Source organism: Parambassis ranga, chromosome 4, assembly GCF_900634625.1.
Source record: "Parambassis ranga chromosome 4, fParRan2.1, whole genome shotgun sequence".
In the NCBI taxonomy this organism is placed as follows: Eukaryota; Metazoa; Chordata; class Actinopteri; family Ambassidae; genus Parambassis; species Parambassis ranga.
Genome location: NC_041025.1, coordinates 20,923,477 through 20,942,645, shown reverse-complemented (window position 1 = coordinate 20,942,645; position 19,169 = coordinate 20,923,477).

The following is a 19,169-nucleotide window of genomic DNA, read 5'->3' as shown; positions in this document are numbered from 1 at the left end:
AAACATGTCTCTATCCCACTAAAACATCTCAGCACGGAGCACTTACTGTAATCAAGTGCATCTTTGCTATTTCAGGTAGAGAAACCTAGAAAAAAAGTCTGAAAAACCTCTTTTATTTGAAGGCAGAGTGGAGGGGAGGGGAGCAGTACTACAAGAGAGAAAAGCAGCACGATGGCCTTGAGAATATGGATCCTCGCTTCCCAACACCTTTGTTTGTCTCAGAGTGCCACAAGAGAGCCCTGCATGTGTATGTGTATATATGTGTGTGTTTGTGTGTTGTGTGTGGTTGTGGGTGAAGGGTGGAGGGGGTTTGCTGGGCTGTGTGACAGAGTCTCTCTCTGCAATAATTGCTTAAATTGAAGCGCTGCCACGTCTCTGTGAGAGACGCTTTGATATGATAATGGCAGCCTTCTCAGCACAGGAGAGGCCTGCTTTGTGTGTGTGTGTGTATGTTTGTGTGCATGTGTGTGGATGGTAATTTAGTGGCATGCACCTGCCAGCACGCCACTGTCTCCTGTCGCCATCAACACGGACAGGGAGACTGGCAGAGGTAAACAGACTCGTGGAGAGAAGGCTGAGCTGTGTCAGTCAGACACATCTTCCTCACCGGGAAAACAACAAGGTCAAGATTCCAGTCCATGAAAATGAAATGTGTTTCTTTTTTATTTTATGGGGCACAACTCATTAGCTTAGTAGCCAAAAATAGTGATCGCACAAAGAAAGAGTTGTCAGAGAACCCAAACAAGAGTAAAAAGAAAACAGGAGTGCTGGGTGGATGCAGACCCCAGACTCTTGGGTAAAGGGCCACCAACATCTCCGGCTGCATCAGTCCCATGTTAAGTGATGCTGTCTACTGATGATGTCGGGCAATACTGTTCATATTTTTCACTGGGCAAATCCAGCATAAATGTAACCATGTGTCATATTGGGCTGGAGCAGCATCACAAAAGCTTCCTCCATCTTTATTTACAGTCTATGAGTCAAACCTCCAGTCTGTTATTGAACTATACTATTCATGTAGTATTGAGAATATTTTGCATGCAACCTCCTAGTTATAGATTAAATTAAATGTCATCTAAATGTCAGTGAAAATTTATATATCAGGCTAATAATTATCAGATTACTTTTACTCAAAGACTTCCTGGTTGTGAGGAAATTCACGCGCTGACCTTTACACACCTGTCCAAAAACATTCAACTAAAATGAAGGTGACTCTGGGCTCATACAATAACTGGAGTGTCTTTCACTTCTTTTGAATGTCTGACACTTTAGAGTGACTTCAAACACAAACTTGCAATGGCTTTAAAGACTTTACCATAAGTAGTTGAAAAAAAGGACTTAATACGTCCTTTGTGTGTGAAGCTGTTTGAACTTAAAACCTTTAATGAAAACAAGAAGTAGTATCTTGTTACATACATTTAATGTACATAGCAAAGTGTTAGCAATTAGCTTCAATCGTAGGCCAATACTTTAACAGTTCAAAGGTGACCCAGGTTGTGTATCGAACTTTTTTCTCTCTTTTAATTCATTCAAATATACAGCTTACAGCTGATTCATAAAACCTGATTGTATCAGAGGGCAGATGTCAGTTTAGTATTTATACTGAGGGCTGAGAGTGGCGCATGTTAATATTCCTTCAGAAAGAATGTAAAAACACTTGTGTGGATGGTCTATAGGAGTAGAGTGTAGGCAGTATTGACTGTCACAAGGCCACAATTATAGAAGTAGATTTACTTCAGATGTTTTTTTTCTCATTAAATAAAAAATACAATCAGAAGCAGCGAACCTCTTTTTGATCCGCTTTAATTTCCTGTGAATCCCAGTTAAATTTGTCATTCCCAGGGTCACTGACCCGGTCCTAACCAGACTAGTTAACAGCCACCCCTTTTTATCGTGATTCATGGTTACCGGCGCACTAATCAACTGACAATTCCACCGATGATGTCATCAGTCAGAGGGGGCTGCTATTAAAACACAGAGATCACCATGGCAATGCCGAATGCGCTGCCATGGTGGTGGTAGTTGTGGGAGAAGGTTTACTGGAAGGGAAGTAAGGATGTATGTGTGTGTGTGTGTGTTATTCAGTGGTGTCTGGGACACACAGTTGAGTCAGCCTTTACCCAGAAACCACACGACAAAGACAGAGAAAGGAAGCACTGTGTCCTGAGGTCTGACACACACACACACACAAACACACAGACCTCCTGGTTACTTGCTAAGCCAGCTGACCTTTACACTGGCCACCCACAGCTGACCCATCACACAACATGTGACGAGATGGGAGGTCGGAAGTACTACACATGCACACTGAAACCGTAACTCAGATATTAAGACATCACATCTGCAGTTAGTGATCGCTGTTATGGATGTTATGGCAGATCATGTCCACACCACTACATTAGTTTGGTAAATTTGAACACTTTGAGTAGAATGTATGATTTCTTTGGTATGTAGCCATGCCATTAGCAGGACACTGTGCAGCAACCTGGTCATAATAGCAAATTTAACCCCCTTCGGTCGGGGGTTAAATTAAAAAAACAGACAATAAATGTAGAACTATAGACATTGTGGTGTACATAATATAGAGCAACTTTTCTCATGTGAAACACTGGTTTTATTTAGATCCATGAGTGGCCCATTACTTCACATTTTCTACCATGTTGTGTGAGTCACAGAAGGAATTTGTGAGTGACGAGGGAACATAGGATAAGCGTAGGAGGTTATGGTAATTACCAAAGTGCTCTTGAGCCAGCTCAAGAGCAGGTGTGTGAGTCAGAAAATCTGGTGCTGACATAACTGTCTCACACTATAAATAGATGCCTTAGAATGAGTTGCTCCTCTTGTTCATACAGTATGTGTGTGTCTTTTAGTGTGTGTGTGTGTGTGTGTGTGTTCATCCTTCGCCTGTTGCCAAAGGCCCCGTTCCCATCCCTTGATCTGGAACAATGTGCCCCAGTCAGACAGAGACAGAGCTGCCTTAGAAACCAGGGGGCCCCAAAAACACACACACACAAACACACACAGACACACACACACACACTCCCAGCCAGTTTTAACCTATGCCTAAAAAAGTCTAGTTGCTCTCCCGCATCTTAACATCAAGACATCCAGTATATTATAGAAGGATTTTAACTCCAAGTTCCAACACTCACTCCCTCACGCATTTTCACAAACAGGACACAGTCTCATGAATAATAAGTGTCCAGCTATGCCAGAGGTCACATCCACGCTCCACTCCCCACAGCTTTCCCAACCGATCTCCTCATTAGGGAAATGTTTGTCCCAGTTGGGAAGGTGGGCCGGGTGAGAAACAGCAAATGAAAACAGGGTGGGCGGGCACAGAAGACTTATGGAGCAGAAAGAGACTCCGATGAGTAATTGCAGCTGCCGACTTTCTTGCCAAAATTTGTCACTTAAAAGCTTCCACAAAGGACTTTCAAATAATAAAAAAAAAACATCTCATGAAAATTCATGTTCCCACCCAAATAAAGACTACAAATGCAGTTAACAAGTCTTATTTCTGAGGGACACTGTGTTTGTGCTCAGTCATATTCATCACAACACACACACACATACACATACAAACAAACTGACAGTCAGCAGTTTCTACCGTGTTCACAAAATTGGGGCGCACTAGTAGAAAAATGTTTACCTTTCAGAAGAGCCGAGCAGCAAACGCACAAAATGAAAAACACACATTTGAAAAGCTTGTATGGATGTGCCGAACATTTGCAGCTAGCGACTTAAAAAAGAAACCTTTTAATGAAAGTGTTATTCATGAGTGTCCATTTTTAACAGGACAGTAGCAGCTCAGGTGTTTCCAGGAGTTATAAAAGATGTACAGAAATGCCCCCCCCCATGGGCTCCGCTCTTCCCAGAGAGAAACAAACAAATGATTGTGTTCATTCATTCCTGTGAACGTGCAGCTCTTTGGTTCCACAATATTTCAAAAAATGAGGAAGTTTAATCCAAGTTTTTGAAAAGTAAAACTGCATATGCTGGTGCAGATTAACTGTTGTCATTTGTAGGTTTCTTCTTCTTTTCAAAAACTCAAACTATAAGAGGAAGCAGTACTTCTTATTATTATTATTATTTTTTTTTTTACTTTCTTTGGTCTGTCGTTTACAATTAACTTAGACAAAAGATTATATACAGGTCATCTGATCTTTGGTCTGAGTTACAATTCCCCACAGAGACAAAGGCTGGTTACACAGTAAAGGATTATCGTAACCGATTTTTTAAAATGTGGGAGACCACAAACATTTTAAAGGATTTGTAACATTATAATCCACTGAACACATACTAGATGAGTCGGTGAGACAATGAGGGACAGACAGCTGCCGTTTGCAGTAACAGTGGCGATCAGACAGACAAACCTCACAGAAACAAGATCAAACCTGATTCAGAGGAAATACAAAGATACAATCGAAGTCATCAGAGGTGATGGGTCCAGGTTGCTGCCCTAGGTATACAAGTTGTTATTCTATTCTATTGGAACCTAGTTGTGTTGTGTGTTTTGGTTGCCAGCATGCTTTTGAAGTGTAAAAGTATGCAACTTCTGCTTGATGACACTGGTAGTTGCATTCCAAACAGGAATCGTAAACGTCGATTCAAGACGAGGTCCTTGGTTATTTGGACAAATGATTGGTTGCGTCAAGCCATGCCAGAGCGACCATTTGTGGGCACAAAACAGTCCCAAAATTGGGTATAAAAATCTTCATTCATGTGATCATTTGTTGAATGATCACATGATCAGTTGTGCCAATGGTTGCCTAGGTACAAGGACAACCCTCTACATCCTTGATCTTATTTGACAAACTCTGAGTTTGTAAGGTGCAGTAAAATGTTTCATTTTGAAAGTTTGTGCGTAAAACATCTTGGCTAACCAGACTGCTTCTGCACCAGATGATTCACACTGAGCCTAAAACTTCGGTGACATCACAAGATAGTTTGTCTATGGTACGATCATTCGAGTTCCAGGCTCAGAGCACCCTGAAAGCACAGTTCCAGGGCAGCTGAACCCATCAGTTGTTTGTTGTTTTTCAGTCACTCGACAAAAGATTTACCTGAAACAAATGACTTCCAGCTGTCGTTTTGGTTCCAACTGTGAATAAGTGCAGGCAGTTTCAGCCTAAGTATCTTTAGGTGTGGTCAGACCGGTATCTCCTTTAATAAAAACAATTAAGGATGAAACAATCTTCAGTTGTAGCACTTAACTCTATATGTCACAATAGTTCAGTGACTTACAACTGACTGATATGAGAGAAGATGTTCAAGAAGATAGTTTTATCTCTAGTGGACACACACGCATACACACACACACACACACTCACACACCCTCTGCCAATGGCTCCTGCTTCCACTGAATGAAAGAAAGCCTCTGTTCTCCCTGGCTCTCGGCCCTCTTCATGCCCCGCTGCTGACTGGCAGATTGGAAGTAACAAATTGCTGCGTCCTCAGAATGATAATTAGCAAAGCCATGAAGGCAGTTTTGTTTAAAAGAGCATAATGAAGCCAAACTTTCTGGTCACCTGACTGACTTCTGATACCCTGAAACTTCACATACAAAAACAGGATTGGGACTGGAACTCCAGGTTCTGCTGTTATTTAAAATGCAGCAGAGCTCTCAGTCGTTTCACACACTACACCTTCACTGAGTCAACATCATAAGCTCGTTCTGAGCCACAGGTCAAAAGGTCCAGGATTGTCCTAAGTACAAAAAAACTTCCATTGATGTGTTGGAGAGAAATCTACATCTGTACTTATATATTTTTAATCCTAGTTGTGATGAAAACAGAACTTGGTGGCCTTTTAATAATCAAACCTCCACAGAGATGAGTCCCCTCCCTACGTTCTGTCGCCTTTAGCACAGCTCCAGCATCTCCATCAACAAGTCAATAGAGGCTCTAGCTCACCGAGACATTAGCTAGGAAGCTATGGAGGTGAGCAGGGCTTATTATAAGCCTCTTAGTGATTCTGCGGGAGGTGAAGAAATGGTCTCTGTAAGGGGAATCAATCCTCGGGTAATTACCTAGCCACACTGCAGGCTGCTGAGGAGGACTAGGTCTGGGCTGAGGGTGCGAAGGCTAGTGAGCTCCAGTTCAATAAGAGCCTTTAAGAAGAGCCCATTGTCTCAGACTTAAGAGAGGGGAGCAGGCTGATAATGATAATGATGATGACGATGATGATGATGATAAATACACAGCCAGTAATCAAGTGGTGTTTGACAGACATAAGTGCACAGCAGGGCTCATCAGAGTTTAGTTGCACACGAGAGCAGGCGATCTATAATCCATCAGTCCATCCGTCCTTTAGACCTGCTTATCCCGTTTGGGGTCGCTATCCCAGCACACACTGGGAAACAGGCAGAGAAACACCCCGGACAGATTACCAAGCGAATAAACAAGTACAGGTATATTCACACTGTGGTAGTGAAATTTACACTTTTCTTTGGCCATCATCATGAGGTCAATTAGAGATTTGAAGGAGAATTAATAAGAATAACGCACAACACTCAGATTTAACTGATGCCACTGTGGAGGAAATTACGAACATTCAGGACTTACAACGTCAACGCTGTCAAGGGAAGACGAAAAGAAGAGATCCGAAAAGGCTGGCCTTATATCCATCTCAAGAGGCACTGAACCTTCATAACAAAGAAATGTGGAGGTGCTGGAAGACCTTAGCAACAATAAGCTTTAGGTCAAGCCCTCAGACAAAGAGATGAGCCTTGGTGCACAAACAGCTGTCTATGGACAGACTAAACCTGACAAATATTAACAGTTTGTCTTTTATACGTATTTCATACAGTGTCACAACAACAGCAGTGAAATGTTCATCATTCTCTAAGTATTAGGAGCACAAGCATGTTATATGTTAGTCATAATTGTTTTTGTGAAAGCCGGGCCATTCATCACTATGCAAGACCAGCATTTGCTTCACAATATGAAGTACAGATGATCATATGTTAACAAATCCATCCTTCTGTCTAGTTATGAATTTAAATCACTTTGTTTTATCATTTAGCTGCATCCTATAAGTCAAATTCGCAAAATTACAACACCAGTTGTGCATCAGGTGACATGAAGACAAATCAGAAGCACAGAATTCTGTGCTTCTGTAGTCTTTTTCTCTGAGGGGTGATTAATATGTTTTATCTCAGGTCAGACCCACAATGTTACATTTTCCTACAGCAGATGACCAATGACTGATGCTTCCAACAAGTCTAAACTCCGTCAGAGTGCCACCAAGAGGTAAAAAATGTGCCCAACAACAACCTGCAGCTCAACTGATTTACGCATATTTTCATATTACAGTCCTTGTGTTTTCCTGAATGCAAGTCTACACACCAAGTATTAAATATTACACCACCAGCACTAACAGATAAAGACAAAGAGGAACCTATTCTGTACATTCATGCTCAAAAATCAACCATATGTATTTGTCCTGGCCCAAAAAATAAATACATGTAGTAAATGTAGCTATAATTGCGTGCATTACATTTATTCTGATGTATAATTTTATACTATTTTACCTGTTGCTAATAGCCAGAGAGACATGCAGGCAGACAGATTAGTTAGCAGACAGATGAAAAGAAAGTTAGACAGGCAGGCAGGACAGAGACAAACACACAGCTGAAGCCTTGCTACTCTGACACCTGGGAAGCTATTTGCAACAACATACGCAGAAAGGGGATTTGAAAAAAAAAAGCTAAGAGAGAAACTAGATAAAGTAAAAGCACTCTTTCATATGAAATCAAGCGTTTAGGGGCCAAAGTTCAGCCATAAGTGGCGCTCCTGCAACACAGTGCAGAAAAAAAAAATTAATTTCACATTCTTTAATTTTCAGAATAAAATGGCCAGCCATTTCAGGTCGAATAATTGTTTGAACCAATGATTTTATCATTAATCCGACAGCGGCCCCCGAGAGCTGGGGGTCACACCGGAGGTTGATTAGGTATGAGGCTGCACAAAGAGCCCTCCAGTCGATGCCATTGAAAAGGAGCAAGTCATTTAGATTGTGAATTGGTCCCGGGGCTGCGAGGCTCGCTCCATTACAGGCCATTTTCAATTTCAGCCTCACAATAAACATCAAGCCAGGCCAAGGAAATTACAGCATCTTGGAGATGTAGCCGAACAGATAGGTGGGGTACGGACAAGATGACACGACTGGAGGGAGAGGGGGAGCGGGTAATGGTGAGGGCTGGAGTGGAGAAAGAGAACAGATTATCCAACGTGGAAAAACTGAGAGAAAGAACCAAATTCCAGCCTCCCCAGCTCCAAAACAGAGTTTTTACATCCAGTGTGTGCATGTGCTAAAACATGTATTTACAGGCAAAGAAGAAAAGCCAAAAAAATTGTATGATCTTTTATAATTTGATCTAAATTAACAATGAATGATGGACAGGAAGAAAACAAAGGCTGATCAATAAGTGTTGCACTTGCTTTATAAATATCCTTATTGCTTAGTGAATGTTGAATCAAAATGTATTGAGCACAGAACAAAGAAAAGTTTATTAAACCAGCCTAGGACTCACTATCAATTAACCTCCACAATGTATTTTAATGTTAAACTTTTCAGGAAACTATTAGTCCATTTAATAGTGTTTGGCATCCATTGGTTCATATAATCTTAAATAATGCATATGTTGTATTTGACTATCTTTGCAGCATGAATACAGCCACGAATGCTGTGTTTGTATGAAACGAGTTTAATTAAATTAGTTTCATTTGTGTTCATGGCTGAAATCAATAAACATAATTTGCAGCTTTTTGTAAACCAGTCTTGTTTACACATGTTATATAGAAATACACAACAGTGAAGTTAATGGGAAATGCATCTTTCATATAATCACTTTGTGTTATCAACAAGGTAATATTTACCTTGGAAGGTTTAGTATTATTGCTCATTGTGCCAGGGATAATTAAAAGAGTGGATGATGCCACCACATGTTCCAAACAAAATATTTGTAGTCACATGAGAGCAAAGCTGCAATAAAATGCTTCAAATTCATGCCCTATTAACTCAAACATCCAACTAAATATAATGCAGAAAAACAAACATGCTGAAATTCGATCACGTTTTCTGATTTTTTTCCCAAAGGCGGCCATTTTGATGGTGTCATACCACTAACTCTTGACTCTGCTAGGCACTAGTTCAAAGCTAATACTTCAGTGACTGGAAATGCATATTAATATGCAATTCATTTAAAAAGTGCTCTACATATGGGAGTAAACCATGGCTCCATGCACAAAGCTAAGGTAATATCTTTAGCGACCACACAGGACACCTAATAAGCTAGCTGCACAAATTCACATGGGAAGCCAGGTGATGTCTCTGTAGCTGCCCAGGAGACCACAGAGTCGCCTGACCACTCCTCATTAATGACTTCTTAAAGTTGTAAGGAAACAAAGCAATCAGCAGTCGGTAGTTTCAGCTGAGGCCTCTCTATCTGAGGAACCTCTTGTCGTAGTAATATAGCAGATATGCCTTCACTATCCAGACAATGGAATAATTAAGCTGCTGGCAAGGAAGTGAATACAAACAGCAGACATCTGCTTCTGCGGCAGTGGTTTTCACAGAAGCCCCAAGACCAGGCAGAGGACAATCAGGTAGTTTGTCTCAAAGCAATTATCCACATCACCTTCTCCCATGGGTTAATCGTATGGAGTATGGGTGGAGAGATAATCTCAATATGAAAACTAGTTGAGTAAGTGGGTGTGTGTCTGTGTGGAGGGAGAATCTAAGAAAGGTGAGCAAGTATGGCATGTCTCTTACCCAAAGATATGGGAGTTTGAGAGCTAAAAGACTAATCAACAGAGCTGGGTATCACTGAAACTTTGCTAAACACAAAATATAGCAACAATCTATGAAGAAAGTGCAGGATTTCACTAAAATGTTTTATAATCTGTGTATTTTTGGTGTCATGGTTTAATACTAGCCTTTATTACCCTGGTGTAAATGGAGGCTGTTTTCATGTGGTTTCATGTGACCTACAAACGCACAGCAGGTGGGCTCTTCTTGTGCAGCATGAAGATCTGAGACTTTACTCAGGGTCCAAGATGACCACAATTTCTGTACTTTCTAATCAGATTGTGTTTGAAAAACAATAATAGACATTGCTCAACTGTGCATTTCCAAATTTGTGTCTCTGTGTGAAAATAAGAGGAGTCATTTTGGTGTAGTTCCTTTCAAAGCTATAAGAATTGGAGAAGAGGAGAAACTAAACAAAAACCAAGCCAATAAAAAAAAAAAAAAATCCCTTCTCTGTGGCGGTATTAAGAACATTAAGCACCAGCGTCTTTTCTCCATCTGTGGCAGAAAATCAATGGTCGCGGCCTGCGAGGACAGCCGGAGGCTAATTTTACCCTGCATTTTCTCTGGCGGCTAATCCCGCGGCCAGGAGCTAAACCAGGGAGAGCAAGAGAAGGAAGAGGAGCAGAGAAGAAAAGGAAGAGAGATCTCTCTCGCTAAATGAATATTATCAGCATGAAAACAAAGTGACTACCTGAACAAAGTCTATTTTACAGAACCACTTCAATAGATTTCACCCCTCATCTCTCCCACTCTCTCTCTCTCTCTCTCTCTCTCTCTGTGAGGTGACTGGGGGTAAATATACACAGGCACACCAAATACCAACTAACCTACACCCACACACAGCTGTAATGGAAAAACTTGACCAGAGACCTGGCTAACAAATTTAGCTTTAGAGAATAAGTCTGTTTTGTTTAGATATTATATATAGATATTACACTTAGTTATATATTTAGGTGTGAAATTAGCATGATGATAGCAAATGATGTTGTAAAGAGCAGCAGAGGTCTTAGAACGTAGCAATAGACAGGCTTCACCCACAGGCTTCCTGAAGCTGTAAGACCGATATAGAGGGCTCCATCAGTTTTCATGTCAAATTCCCTATAGACATCATAAGATCTTCATACAAGGCTGTTGACATGTTTTTTTCTACCATACACATCCATGTCTGTGGGGGTTGACTCACATTTGAGACATAAACACACCAAGCCCAACCACACAAACTGCCAATAAACATTACAGTTCTTTACGAACAAAGGCATCTACCATCAGATTAAATGTTACTAAATGTGGTCCCCTCACTCACCATTGTGTACTCTACTCTGAAGTTAACTGGACGTCTTTATATGCCCGCCACCTCTGCCATTGGTGTGTATTCTGGGCATCACCCCTCCCTATCTTTCTTGTCTTTTAACAAGGAAATATGGAAGTCATAATCTCTGTTCGATGAATGTTCTGCAATTATCAGTCCTCAAAGTTTGAACCGAACTGGGCAAGAAGGCATTTAGGTTTTCTGCACCCAATGCCTGGAATAAATTACAATCCCAACTTCGACTGCAAACACTTGTTACTACATTGAACGAGTTTAAGGCTTTGGTGAACTCTCTGCAGAGTACCTTGTCTGTGTGCAGCTGTTTTATGTGAGCATGTCTTGTTAATTTTATCTGTTATTGTTTGTTTTAATGTAACTAAGGCTGCCCTCTTGGCCAGGTCTCCCTTATTATTGATGATATATTGATTATTGATGCTGCAGTTTTCACCCAGGTGGGTGAAAAAAAACATGCCTAAAATCGAATGAGAGGGAACATATTTCCATTTTCTAATGCAGAAACAAGTGTGCTCCAGTGTGTGTGTGTGTGTGTGTGTGTGTGTGTGTGTGTTGCAGCTCTGGCTTACACACGAAGCGAGAGAGGAGTGGCACTGTTTTAGTCATTAAGGAAATGAAGTGAGGGGTGAAATCTACCGAGGGGAGATAGATTTCTTTTGAGTCATGGTACATGCTCTATCACAGCAAGTGCAGCACGTGCACACACACACAAATCAAATCTTTCTGCTCTGCTACTGATCCATTCTGCGCTGTTGCATGGGAAGAACGCTGCACTGGGACTGTGTGTGTGTGAGATCTCTGTGCATGAATGCAAAGACAAAATATTTAAGAAGAGAAAAATTATGTTGCATGAGGTAATGGTCCTGTTTACACAACATGACACAGCAAAGTGGCTACAGGAGGAAGTCACCGGCTGATAAACTGAGAGGGCAGCCATCAAAAATGGCTACTGTACTGTCTGCGGCGACCACCCAGATGGGCTGAACATAAAAAAAAAACTCACATTTACGGCCATCTAAAACCCATGAACCTCTCCGGCTGCTTCTTACACACTTTAATAGGAGGATGATACAGAGGGGGGGGAGTGAAAGAGAGGGGTAACGGGCGGGGGTAAATGGAATGAGAGAAATAGACAAAAAGCGGAAAAGGGGAGGGGGGGGGAGAAAAGAATGAATGGAAAGGGGGAGAGAAGGTGAGAGATAGTGTGAGAGGGAGAAAAGGAGGGTAGACGCCTCTTCCACATCACTGCCTTCAATTTAACACAGGTGGTAAAGTTAGCAGATAACACTGATAGTTTCGCCAAGGCTTCGCATGAGGAATGATACACAACAGGCACAGACACACACACACACACACACACACATATATCCTCTAGTATGAAATAGGGGGGTGTAGGAGCAGAGATGGAGAGAAAGATGCAGGAATCCAAGGACAAGAAAGAAAAAGAGAAAGAGGAGAGGAGGGGCTGAGAGAAAAACCATCAGAGCCAGCCTGTGTGTGTGTGTGTGTGTGTCAGTGTGTGTGTGTGCTTGTCAGTTACACAGAACTGAGATAGTTTATTAACCCCTCAGGCCTGTAGGTCATCTCAGTACCACAGGTTAGGACCTGCAGGTAATTGATGAAGTATACAATGTCACACAGGCGACATCGCCACACTGCTGTAACACATATTGGCAGATGTGGGTTTTAACTATACCCTAGTCGCCAGTTTTAGATGCCTTCCCACTGCCCACTGACACCTACAGGTCGGCAACAACAAACCAGCTCAGAAAGTGCTATTATACAATACATAATATGATGTTTTGGGACAACTGAAGGAAAGCTTGCACTCATTCTGGTACTATTTAACAATTTATTCTGAAAACTCACACTAATATACTTCTTGTATAAACACAGTATTAATTATTCTATTGTTTCTATTATTATGAAGGATCCACAATGGCAGTATTAACCCTTCTCCAGAACATTGCCTCAAGTAGTACTACATGTACATATTGATGCACTGATGCATTGTGGAAGTTCTGGTTTTGACTGCACACCTTGACCTTTGGGCAAAGGGTGCAGAAAGTTGGTGTATTTCTTCGATCATCTTTGTGAACAGCCTCCAGTTTAGCATCTGTGTCTCTAAATTCTTAGCTGAACAAAATTTCAAACTTACAAGGACATTCAGAGTATTACTGAGACGGTATGCTGCAGCGTTCTCACACAACACAGTTAAAAAAGAAAAAAAAGCAGCGACGGTTTGAGGCAGGTAAGGTCATCCTCCTCCTACACAATCATCACTTTCCTCCTCCTCATTAGCAATAAATGAAAGACTGAAGAGACGAAAGACAAATACTATAAGTGTCACAATATCCATGTTTTGTTTGAGGCCGCTGTGTTTGTTCGTTAAGGTGCGATCAAAGCGGCTTAATGATGAGCGGTGGAAAATAAACGAGGAACGGCACAAACCTTAATGAGTGATGGGAGATGAAGAATAACTACTCTCCTGTGGTTATATTCATATTCACTGCCGTTGTGCGTCTGCAAGCTACAAAAGAGTGTGTGCGAGTGTGTGAGAGTGCGTTTGAGTGTGAATGGAGGTAATGGGCAGTGCAGCTGGCCTGCACTCAGTTTAAATGCTGCCTGATTGTTTTAGCTCATCCTGGGTTTGATGATGGAGATGGTGTTGTTGTTGCGAACAAACATACAGCACAGCGAGTGCACATCTGTGGGGCGCTAACAGGTGTGGAAGAGACAAGAGGAGAGATGGTGTGTGTGTGAGAGGGACAGAAAGAGAAAGTGAGTTTTGGAAACCATCCCAGCATCAAGCAGAACCCAAATTAAAAAAGAAAATCACAGCCTCTTTCTGGTCCACTTGAAGATGATAGCACTGTGAGTACAATATATGAGACAGACAGAGTGGCGCCTTGTGATTCTGCATTATATCAGTGGTGTTTAAATCAACTAAATATGGGCAAATTTAGTTAGAGGCACAATCAGATCACTACAGTCGGAAGAGCAGATGGCTGAATGCTCTTAATTATAAAGGTAAGGTTATCCCAGCATCCTAACATGACCAAATAACACCCCAACATGTGTTTGCAGAGCTTCTCTTATCACTTTAAAGCCACAGGCATTAATTTGACAGCCCTCAGTTTAAGGTTTTCAGCCATCTTTGGTAAGGGGGCTACTCCTGTTAAACCACAAACTCAGTCCAATGTTTGGACACACCTGAAAACAAAAACAACAAAGGGTTTTTTTTGTTTTGTTTTTTAACAGTGTGGGCTGTTTTAATTTTTAAAAGAATTTTTAATAGCTTTAATATTTCCTTTCACTGGAGCCATATTGCTGAAGAACCCGCCTACACCAAAACTACATCTGTAATTAATACTTATTACTGGCATATTATCTGTGTTGGGCTCCTCATCCAAATACTACATTCCAAGTCAGATACATACAAACAAAAATGTAGGATTCAAGATTGCTATTTGTATTTATAAAATTACATTAATTGCAGATTTGAGTGATCACAACAAGAGGGTCTTTAACATGCATTCTTTTATCATCATAATCATTGCTCCTACTTCATCTGGCATCACGTCCTCACAAAAAGACACCATATTTGGTCATTAATACCTCCTCCTGTTACATTGACATTAATGGAACATTTGCAAAGAACCAATAAATCTGTCTATGAACAGCATGGTGACCACACAGCAGCCATAGACGAAAGTTTGCATTCAGTATCGCCCACAAACTCCTTGTTTTTCTTCGTTGTCTCTGGCTCTGCGCTCCATCCATCCCTCCGTCCCCGCCCCACAGGCCTCTCTCACAGCACAGAGCAGATTACTGGTGCAACTCTGAGCTGTCGCCACGGATGACGCCCGAGAATCAGCCACAGCTGTTCAAAAAAAAAAACTAAGACGTTTTAATTTCTTACTTTTTATCGTAGCCACGCAGGCCACTTTCAAACTACTTCCCCTTCGCCCAATTCCACTTCCAAGCCGCCCAAATCTGCGCCTCTACCGCCCCGAAATCTTCGCTGCCCAACAGTCCCTGGATGACCTCCCCTCCCTGAAATCTGGCTGGAGCTCCAATCTTGGCTTGATGGGGTGCGTGGAATTAAAAACCAGGCAATTACAGTGAAAAAAAAATTGAAATCTTGTGTTTTGTGTGGGAGTGGTGTGTCGAGGGGGGGAGGGGATTAGACTAAAGCTGGACTGGCGGTTGAATGGTGAATGAACCGAAGGGTCCCTGAAAGACGCCACTTGTTATTAGAGTGTGTAAACATTGCCAAGCTGCTGAGAAGCTGGTAAAAACACATCGGACATAAAGACGCTGCCTGTGGACACATCGTATTATCCCTCAGTACATTAACTGGCTACTAAATACTTGGCTTGAGGATTCCAACTGTCTCCCCCCTTCTGTATCTCTCTCTCAAAGTATCTCCCCCTCTGTAATCTTTTCTAGACAATGAGTGAGAGAGGGAAGAGAGATACAGCAAAAAGGAGAGAGAGCCATTAGGGGTGTTGTGTTTATCTCTATCTAACACTGTGGGCTAGACACTGATCTTAACCCACATGAGGGGTGAGTTTATTATTGGAAAGCAAATATAGTGTCAACAAAAACACTGTTGACTTTTTATATCAATTATAGTTGGAGACGTTACAAAATATTGGAGAGTTTTGTGCTTCCATATCTTTGAAATGGGATTTTTACCACAACACACTTCAATAGTAATCAATGTGTGAACTGTTTTCTTGTTTGTTATATGAAATGTTGCTGACCAAGTAAACACATGTTTTACACTGAACAATGAAGCCCAGGACAACAGAAAATACTGGATTTAAGAAGTAAAAAACACTAGGACTAGGACTTTATCTTATTACAAATGGCTTCATTGAATAATTTTCTGAAAATAACATGGCCCTGGAACCAAGCTATTTTTGAGGAGTGCAAACTTTGTGCTCCTTTTGGCAACACAAACAGTATCATCCATTTCCTTTCCTGCAACTAATTTTACAGCAGGATACAAGCTTTAGCATATTCCAACTGGCTTCAGTTAGGCAGATTAGCATGGACACTAACACTCTGTAGTGTCTTTGCCTAAAGAGCGTTTCAAATCTGTGTTAAAACATTGATCACGTGCATGGTTCTTTTGCTGAAGCAACGTGGTGGTATGGGGAGGAAACGGATCTGCTGACTGCCAGATATTTGGCACAATTTCCATTTTTACCCGGTTGGTGTAGTGTCACATGAACCCACTGAACTACTCCGGCATTATTCATTTCCACACTTCCATGATACACTGTAATTTCACCTTTTTCAGCCCATGCCATGTGTCACAGGGTGACATTACAACAGCACAAACCGGAATAAGCCTATATTATTCTTAATATATTGCAACCTATACTCTTTATGTCATTACATCTCTCCCCCACTCTTGTGAATAAAACCATCTGCATAGTAAGATTACGCCTGTAATTATACAGCCAACAGGCACATGCATTGTCTCTATATGTCTCAAACACACACAATGTCTCTCTGACACACACACACATACACACACTCACACACAGCAAGCGTCTGGCCCTGCAAGGCCATTATAGTAAACCACGTGAGCAGCTCCTATTCACAGCTTTCTATTGTTCAGACCAAGGTAAGTAGGGGAGCCTTCAGACTGTAATCACCTGCGTGGACACACACACACACACATACACACACATACACACACATACACACACATACACACACATACACACACACACACACACACACACACACATACACACACACACATTGATGTGGAAATGAGAGGAAGGAGAAAGTGAGAAAATAAATATTAGAATGGAAAACAGCTGCTTGTTAGAGGCCTGTGTGTGCATGTGTGTGACTCTCCATGCATTTTTGCAAAAAATGAGATTTTCTACTTATACTAACAAGAAATTAGATTTGCTACCAAAAACATGGAGTCTAATTCCTCTACCGCTGTGATCCACAAATGGGAACAACAACAGGCTACCCAACACTTTGATGAATGCACGTGGACATGAGTGTGGTGATTATTGAGAGAATTAGGTCACTTGGATATAGACAGTGATATTTATAGGTGATGTGAGCATCTGTTTATGGCTGATAATAGTGTGAGCTGCTGTGTTTTTTGCTGACCGCCTCATCATGGATTGTTTTTACAGGCCTTCAACAGGACTAAGTAACACTCCAGAAAGCGTTGTAACAACCTTTAACATGACTTTGCCTGTTACTAATGAGCTATTAGGTGGAACCAGGCTGCAAACTTAGTTGGTGAGTTGTGGGTCTGCAAGACTCTAAGTGACGGAAATTGTGTCCAAAAGGGTGTTTGCAAGGCTCTGTGTAACCTCCAATCTGCAAGGCCACTAAACAACAAGCTATAAAAACTGAAACATCCAGAGATCGGGTGACGCAGTACATCGCCACCTACATCCCCCACCAACGCATTTCATTTTTAATCACTAACTGAACATATGTGTAGGGCTGCAACAAATGAGTATTTTGATACTCAAATACTCGCAATTATTTTTGTGATTACTTGAGTACTCGGATCACGCGTAAATGTCATATTTTTTCCATATATACGGCTGCATCTAGCAGCAGGTGAATACCTGCTTTGGACCGCTGCAGTGTCATTGCTTCAGCCCGCGACTGCCTCCATGCCCGGCGCCAAAACCACGTGTGTGTGTTCACCTGCGTTTCGAACCCGGGGCCTCTTGCACCCAAAACGCTAATAATCCCGCTACGTCACGAGAGAATCATCGCCGATGAGGTCACTAACGAGTTATCGAGTAATAAATTAGTCGATACATTTTGCCCTCGAATATTACTCGAGTGATCGTTGCAGACCTATTAATGAGACTTGGATATGGATTTCACCATTTAATGTCAGTTTTTCTCCAACGAACAGCTTCATTTATTTTAGATATCAATTTCTGCATGACTCATTTAATCATTTTTAATGATTTTTGTGCAAAAAAAGAACAGCCATACCCTATGAAACTAAATCTAATGTATTAGTCAAGCGGCAAGAGGTGAGCACACACTCAATAAACACAGTGCAAACAGGATCCAAATATGAGAGAAGAATCTACTGACCTTTTTATGGCACCTAAAACTGAGATGAAACTCAAATAAAGCTCAAAAACAGCCCAAACAAAGCTAATGATACTTAAATGAAAAAGACAAGAGGAGTGATGGGCTTTAGGCCACTACTTCTCAGAAAAGAGCTCTTGTGTATAATGCACTACCAAAACCCCTTACAAGGTCGTACAGTTGTTCAGATTTTTACTTGCTTTTCCATTCTCCTCAAAGCTTTAGAGTACCTGAACAGGACATGTGGCTCTGCTGATGTGGTGTGTTTGCATGAGAGTTATGAGAGTACCTTGCATGTTTCGGAAAATAAAAGAGCCACCCATCCAAAACTAATGGGTCAATATTCAGTGGAACACACCTTCAGCAGGCTGAGCTGTCAGCACGGAGGAGTCTGATTTTTTAATTTGCAGGGAGAGCAGTTTTATCAGAACAAATACTGAGAGCAGGCAGTAAGGTAAACGCAGGGTGTTGAAACAGTGAGACAAGAGTCACCCTTAGACGACGCACTATCTGCGCTAACCTTGGGAAATCAAACATCCAACAGTGCAAAGCATCATGGGACGAGAGAGAGAGAGAGAGAGAGAGAGAGAGAGGTGATTTTTTGAGAAATTAAAAGGGTCTCAATGCAATGGAAGGATTACAAGGACAAACAATGCAGAGGTCACACACTACAAATTTAACTCTAACATAAGCTCTGCACCTACCAGTCTTTAAAAAATGGTGAGTGAGAAGTCTTTGACTCAGGGGCGTATGAGAGATGTCTAAAGCAGGAAATGTGGCAGTTTAAATTCCCAATAAGCATACTTTCATTTTTATTATATGATATATATTCAATGCCACAGTTGATTTCAAATCTTTAGAGGTCAGAAAATAAGACCCATGCCCCTTTAACGTCTGTGTTGAGATTCTTTACCTAACTTGC